The sequence below is a fragment of the Mastomys coucha genome, unplaced genomic scaffold, assembly GCF_008632895.1.
Source record: "Mastomys coucha isolate ucsf_1 unplaced genomic scaffold, UCSF_Mcou_1 pScaffold22, whole genome shotgun sequence".
In the NCBI taxonomy this organism is placed as follows: domain Eukaryota; kingdom Metazoa; phylum Chordata; class Mammalia; order Rodentia; family Muridae; genus Mastomys; species Mastomys coucha.
Window position 1 is genome coordinate 106,688,128 of NW_022196905.1, and position 7,292 is coordinate 106,695,419.

Sequence of the window (7,292 nt, forward strand, 5' to 3'; positions counted from 1 at the left end):
ACTTCTTCACCACCTTGGTTTGATCACATAAACATATTCAGAGACAGCATGCTCATCTCCCAAGGTTGCTGTGTAATAGAGAACCAACGTTGCAGCTTAAAACCACATATTTTCTTCCTGGTTTTTGAAATCAAAGACTGAAATTGCTGAGGTCAAGGTGTCCTGGGCTGATGCCTGCGATGGATGACCCGCCTCTGAGGCTAGCCACAGCCTCTGCTCAGGTGTCTTCTGCCACCTTCAAAGCTGAGATCTGAGCACTCTCAAAGGTCCCTCTTTACCTGCATGATCCCTTGACCCCCATGCTATTTATGACTTGATCCACTCGGCTCTCTTTCTGCCGAGGAAGCATGGGACTCCTCAGACCCCTGGACAGCCCTGCACACTCTCCTGGCCTCAGTATCTTCAGCTCAGCCACGCCAGCAAAGTCGTTTCTGTCTCCGAGAGTGACACCTTATCAAGCTCATGACTGAGAGTTGGGATGGAGGGAGACATCCAGAGATGTATAATTTTTATGTCTAAAACATAAATGTAATTATTCTCAATTGCTCCGAGGACATCTTAGGTACAGAGATACAGTAGATAGATGTGTGTACCCATAGATACAGAGGCACAGCTGTAAGAGTCACTTCTCAGACCTTATGATAACCTCTTCCCGTTAATATATCAACATATGAATGTTCCTAGGAGACACAATCTCACAGCAAACTCCCCGATCCTCTGGTACTCGCAGTCTTTCCACTTCCTCTTCTGCAATGATCCCTGAGCTTTAGGTGTGGGGATGTTTTGTAGATGTATCCCCCAGGACTGGGCTCACAGCTCTGCATTTTGATTGGTTGTGCTTTTCTCCAACGGTCTCTGTCTGTTGCAAAGAGAAATTCCTTCGACGAGGGGGCAAAGACTGCACTTAACAGTCTTTGTAACAGAATGAGTATTTGTAAATTGTTGTTAGGGATTACGCTGCTTTAGTGAAGGAGTGGTTGTAGAGTCTCCTCAAGAAACTCTGGCTTCACTAGCACTGGATTGCTAGCTAGGTTCCCAGCACCGGGCATAGTCTCCTTGTTGAGCAGATCTTAAGTTCAATTAGAGAGCCGTTGGTTACTTCCATGATGTGTGTACCACCACTGCATCCCTGGGGTCACCGTGCCATGCTGTCATTGATGTGGTTCACAGCTGGGTGGTACTGTTGGTTGTCCCCCTCCTTTGAAAGTTTGCATGGATCCTTTTAGCATCATGAAAGCTGGTCCTCAGAAAGGGGGCCTCCAGGTCAGCTCTGCCTCCGTGGGTCTCTGGGCCCTGCCTTTGAAGTACATAGTGTCTTCTGGCTGCTTCTTTTTAAAGATTTAACGGGGTGGACTGTCCTTTGGTCCCACCAGAGGGAGGTGGTCCTCTGGCAGCTTCATTTCAGCACAGTGAGAATGATTTCATACTTCTGGCCTCCAAAACTATAAGAGAATAAATCCATGTGATGTGGTGATTTTCCATAGCAGGCTCATGGCCCTGACACGGCCACCAAGTATTTGGTTGAGAGCTGTTTTGAGACTGTCCTGTTACTTGTTGACCGACCGCCCCCATTTTCTATATTTATTATCATTATCACTATTATTTTAGTGGTTGCTGAGCTCTGTCCTCCCAGCGTGGCAGCCATTGCTGTCTTGACACCAGAGCAGCTGTGACTCCCAGGTAAAAGCCAGTTACATTCTAGGGAAGATGGGGAGGCTCACCAGGTGACTTAAATCTAACCAGGAACAAATCTTGACAAAGACCCTTATACCCTCCCCAAGTATACATGGGTGGTTAGCAGTTTGAGTGATGTACAGACGCCGCTGTATAGCAGCCCAGAAGCTACCAGTTTTACTGAGAGTACCCGGTCAACTCCCTGGTTCACCAACCCAGCGTCTGCCCAGCCAGACGCCTAAGACAGCAGGAGTGGCAGTGAGAAGGCAGGTGGTCCATGCCTAGTGGGGGGGAGGGGGAGGAGCTAAGCAGGGGAAAGGGAGGAGCTAAGCGGGGGAGGGGCTTAGAAAAGGAAACGGGGAGCTAAGGGGGGGAGGGGGAAGAGCTTGGAAGGAGGGGAAGAGCTAAGAGGGAGTGCTTAGCAGGGGAAGGAGAGGAGTTTAACGGGGAGAAAGAGCTTGGGGAAAGGGAGGAGCTAAGCAGGAGGGGGAGGGGGAGGAGCTAGGGGGCTTAGTAGGGGAAGGGGAGGAGCTAAGTGGGGAGGGGAAAAGCTGGGGGGGCAGGAAGAAGCTAAGGGGGTGGGGTGTAGGGAGCTAAGCAGCGTGGAGCCTCCTACCTGTGTTGCTGAACCAGATGCTGCTCTTTAGTCAGAGAAATTAACACAGATGACAGGATTTTTCGGACTGTATTGCACCTTGCTAATGATGTCTTTAAGGGTCCATTAGATCCTGAATCTCAAGACCAATTAGAATTCACCTGGGATGGATGGCAATTCGCCTTCCTTCAGCTTACTACTTCAGGGTCACCCTCACAGTTCCACTGTTCCTCATGGAATGGTGACCTGGGACCTTAAGGTGCTACCTGCCCATTCTGTGAAAAAGGTGTATTTTGACGATGGTACAATGCTCACTTTTGGCTGCTTGGTGGATTTAGAAAAGGGGACTGGAGAGATGGTTCTGTTGATAAAGTGTGCCTGACAAGCACATGAGGATCTGGATTGCCCACTAAAATTCAAGCACAATGATGCTGGTCTGTATTCCTAGGATGGGGTTGGGGGTGGGGAAGATAGATGGGTCCCTGGATCTAGTCTTGTCAATCAGCTCTGATTTCATTGAGAGACCCTGTCTCAAAAAATAAGAGATGGAGGGAAATGCCTAATGTTGATTTCTGGTTTCCACATGCAAGTGAAAACATGTGCACCCATGCCCCCCCCCCCGTGTGTGTGTGTGTGTGTGAGAGAGGGGGGGGGAGGGAGAGGGAGAGAGAGAGGGGGAGGGAGAGGGAGAGGAAGAGGAAGAGGGAGAGGGAGAGAGGAACCTGAAGGAAACATGGCTACCCCTAAGGATGGAGTGTGAGAACACAGTACGCACAGGCAGAAAAGCCAGGCTCCCTGCAGAACTCTGGGGACCATTGCAGTGTGGCAATAACCTAACAAGGTCATTAAGCAAATGTTACAACAGCCTCTACCTGTGAGTGCAAACAGCTGCAGGTGTTTGGTATCCCCTGGGAGTGCCGGAGTAGTTTCATTCCCTGTCTCGCTCAAGTTGCCCTCATTTCTATAACTCAATTTTTTTTTAACTTGGGGGAGGGGCGGTCTGTTTTAGAATAGGGACTGAACCTCTTAAGAGGTTTTCAAGCTAGCTGAGGTCTTCGTAGGATGGGCTAAATGGATGCACGCCACATTACCCCAGTGCCCTTGTGTGCTGGAAGATGCTGGAAGCTCAGAGGGTAAAAGCTGGAGTGGGGGTGTGAAGGGGGCACTATGGTAGAAACAATGTATAAAAGACAACCTGGGCAAGCAGCAAAAGCCATTATACAGCCGTGGGTGGAACTCATCCCCAGCTTTGTGGCAGTAAAAACTGGTTACGAATTTGCTCTGGTGCTGGAGAGATGGGTTAGCGGTTAAGAGTACCGACTGCTCTTCCAAAAGTCCTGAGTTCAATTCCCAGCAACCACAAGGTGCCTCACAACCATCCTTAACGAGATCTGACGCCATCTTCTGGAGTGTCTGAAGACAGCTACAGTGTACTTATTTATAATAATAAATAAATCTTTAACCTGGCAGTGGTGGTACATGTCTTTAATCCCAGCACGTGGGAGACAGAGGGAGGCAGATTTCTGAGTTCGAGGCCAGCCTGGTCTACAGAGTGAGTTCCAGGACAGCCAAGGCTACGAGTTTTATCTGTCTCAAAAAACAAACAAACAAACAAAACAAAACAAAAAGAATTTGCACTGAAGGACTTCTGGTCTTTCTGAGACAGTATGGAATCAAACTGCAAAAACAACAGACAAAGTTACAGTGACCTGTGGTTCTCCAGCTCTGCCACCAACGCCACGCAGTGTACTAGAACCAGTGTCCTTTCAAGACACTAAGCCTAAGTCTCTCAGAGTAATCAAACCAGAGAAGGTGCCGGAAGGGATGCTATGTGTCCTGTGCCACATGATGACACAAGCAAGGGACCAGACAGGAGTGGCTGCAGCAGCACAGAGCATGGAGGCCATGTGGCTGGAGGCAGAAGGAACGAGAACCCTGTGAGCTGAGCTTAGAGCAGCATGGAGAGAGCTGGCTCGCAGGACTCTGGCCTGTGACGATCTAGAGGAGTGACTAACCTGTATTCAGAACCATTGATGAGTGGTCTCATAGGAAAGAAGGCTGGCAGGTGCAGGGTCATCCATGGTGAGGACCACAGATGTGCACAGGAGAACACAACCAAGCCCAGAGGGGATCAGAGGCCTACTGGAGCAACCCACAGCCCACCGAGTCCTCTAGGGAACCAAGAAGCAGGTGCCCTTCCTAAAATACAAGCTGTCTGTACTCAAGTGCGCTCCAAGGCTATTCACTGGGTTCATATAAAGTCTGCCCCGTGGGTGAACCAAGAAAGCTGGGCAGCATCAAGGGCTTCCAGCATTGCTATGGAATATCTGATGCTCTGTGTGCAGTACAGACCATGAGGCCAGCTCCCAATTATAGCCACAGCGGACAGAAGCAACAACGGGGCCAGTGTGCGAATCTCTGTGTCTAGCACAGTCTTGGTACAGGACCCACGTCTGTGAGTGGGGTGTGAATACGTGCCCTGTGTAGGCACCACTTAGCCCTCTAAAAGCTTTTCCATGCAAGCTAAGGAACATTGGGATGACTACCAGAGGTAGGTCATGGGTTTTACTGGTGTGAGCCAATGATCAAGGCAACTCTTTTTTTTTTTAGAACATCTGAATTTTTTAATCCTTCTTTACAGGTTACCTAGACCACTTTTGATTAAGAAAACTGTAGAAAGTTAGTAACTGCCACAAGTGGATGCCAGTTGGTGGCACATGTCAATTTCCACAGAGTCCTGCTTTGCAGGGTATCTGAATGCACGGCTCAGAGTCTCTGCTCAAACTTGCTGGAATCACTCATGGCAGATTTTAGTCCACAGGTCGCTTTTCCCCATATTTCTTTATAAACTCTTCAATATTCTTACAGAATTTTTTATGGTTCTTAGAGTATTCTTCAGCTAGGTCAGCCTGGAGGTCATTCGCCAGTGCTATGAAGGACTGAATTACTTGGTCAGTCTTGGTGGCTGACCTCCAGTTTTCAGCACTAATTACTGGCAGACAGACCTGCCCCTTCTCGTCCATGTTAGGGTGGTAGATCTTTGTTTTAAATGTGATCTTGGGTGGTTTGAATGGATACTGTGCTGGAAAGTTGATTTTAATTCTGAAGGCTCCCTTATCATATGGAGGGTTGTCAGGAACAATAAACCTTTGCCAAGTCAATAAATTAGCTCCATCAACCTGGATGTTACGGAAGTTTTTCATTCCACATTTGCAGATTTCTTCAAGCTCCTTCATCAGCCTCCTGCTGGCCACCATCGTGGATCTGGTGCTGCTGCTTTCCCAAAAATCCAAGGCAACTCTTATAAAGGACAACATTTAGTTGGGGCTGGCTTACAGGTTTAGAGGTTCAGTCCATTATCATCAAGGCGGGAACATGGCAGCATCCAGGCAGGCATGGTGCAGGCGAAGAGTTCTACACCTTCATTTAAAGGTTGCTAGTGGAAGACTGACTTTCAGGCAGCTAGGATGAGGGTCTTAAAGCTCACACCCTCAGTGACACACCTACTCCAACAAAGCCACACCCACCCCAACACGGCCACACCCACTCCAACAAAGCCACACCTATCCTAAAAGGCCACACCCACTCCAACAAAGCCACACCTATCCTAAAAGGCCACAACCACTCCAACAAAGCCACACCCACTCCAACAAGGCCACTCCTCTTACTAGTCCACTCCCTGGGCCAAGCATATACAAACCATCCCAGTTATTAAGTGAAAATCCCAATACCAGGGATGGGACACTTTCTCATCAAGTCACTGGCCAGCAAGGCACCCAAAGCCCACAAAACATGACAGGCTATTGCCTACGATCTTTGCTGGGTACCAGAATTCGATAGTAAGAGTCTATTGGTGAAGACACCACACACTAGGTCACATGACCCACTGACAAGAATTGCTTGAAGCTCGTGAAACTGTTTTTCATCACATTTATGTATCCTCAAGTAACTACAGGACTCTGAGAAATCAGCCTGGCACTGAAATAGAAACTTCTCCCTGGATGACTGGCTTTCCTGGTACCAGAGGGCACCATGCAGGCTGCCGAGGGAGAATGTCAGCCAAGTCCTGCTTCGTCATGGGTCCTACATGCTACGCTGCAAAGAGACACACGTTACAGCAACTGACACAACAGTGATATGGCTTCCATACAGACAACCAACTACTTTCCTACCGGTCTTACAGTTCACAGCACGAGAAGGAGGCCACATTTGTACTATGAGCCAGAGGGGCGGGTGAGGGTCGGAGCTGAGGTTGAGAAGGTGGTAGTCTTTAATGTGGAAACACTATTACTTTTTGTTAAGTGGCTGTGATGTCACTGGGCGTGGTAGCATATACTTGTAATTTGAGTCAGAAGATTGTCATGATTCAAGACCAGCTTGGCCTACACAGAGAGTTCTAGGCCAGCCGGGGATTCATAGACCCTGTCTTTAAAAAGTAAAAATGTAATGTGATAAAGATGAATAAATTGTGGAAAGAGTAAAATAAATAAAAAGTGTGCTGTGATGTGCCTGCCAATTTGCCTTCTAACATCTGTGCCTCTGCCCAAAGCTTCTTTCACAGTGAGATGTGACAGCCCATCAAATGGTAAAGACAACTGCTTGTGACATGATTCAGCCTCAAGTGGAGGAAGATAACCAGGCATCTTATCCCTTCCTCCGAGCCCCAGGAAATGTGACAGGAGAGGAGGTAAAAAGACTGTACGTGCCACATACAGTAGGGGATGTTGTGGAACTGTCTTTCAGGCCCGACATGGCCTTAGCCTGGGACTTTGGTGCTAGGGATCTCTGAGTCCAGTTTCTTGGACTCCCTAAGCTCATGCTCAGACTGACTTTGCCAGTAAGTTGCACATATTGAACACTTCCTGGGCTTGAGCACGCATGCCCAGAAAGCATGCATGCCCCATAGAGCTCCTGCCCTTTGCCACAATGCCACACAACAGAGGAGCGGAAACCTTCCTTGTGGTTCCCAGGTATCTCTTCTTCCTGGCAGATGGCTCCACCCACTCTCAGTCTTACTCCCCCC

The 7,292-nt window shown here is 48.6% G+C and overlaps 1 long non-coding RNA gene and 1 pseudogene across 1 annotated transcript in view; both read right to left on the bottom strand.

Annotated features, from left to right (window-relative positions):
- Positions 1–495: 495 nt before the first annotated feature.
- LOC116070818 overlaps positions 496–7,292 on the bottom strand; it is a 34,169-nt gene continuing 27,372 nt past the window's right edge. The window contains exon 4 of the long non-coding RNA XR_004110570.1: positions 496–903. This is a non-coding gene — a long non-coding RNA (uncharacterized LOC116070818). The remainder of the gene's footprint in view (positions 904–7,292) is intronic.
- Positions 5,080–5,526, bottom strand: LOC116070817 (annotated as a pseudogene).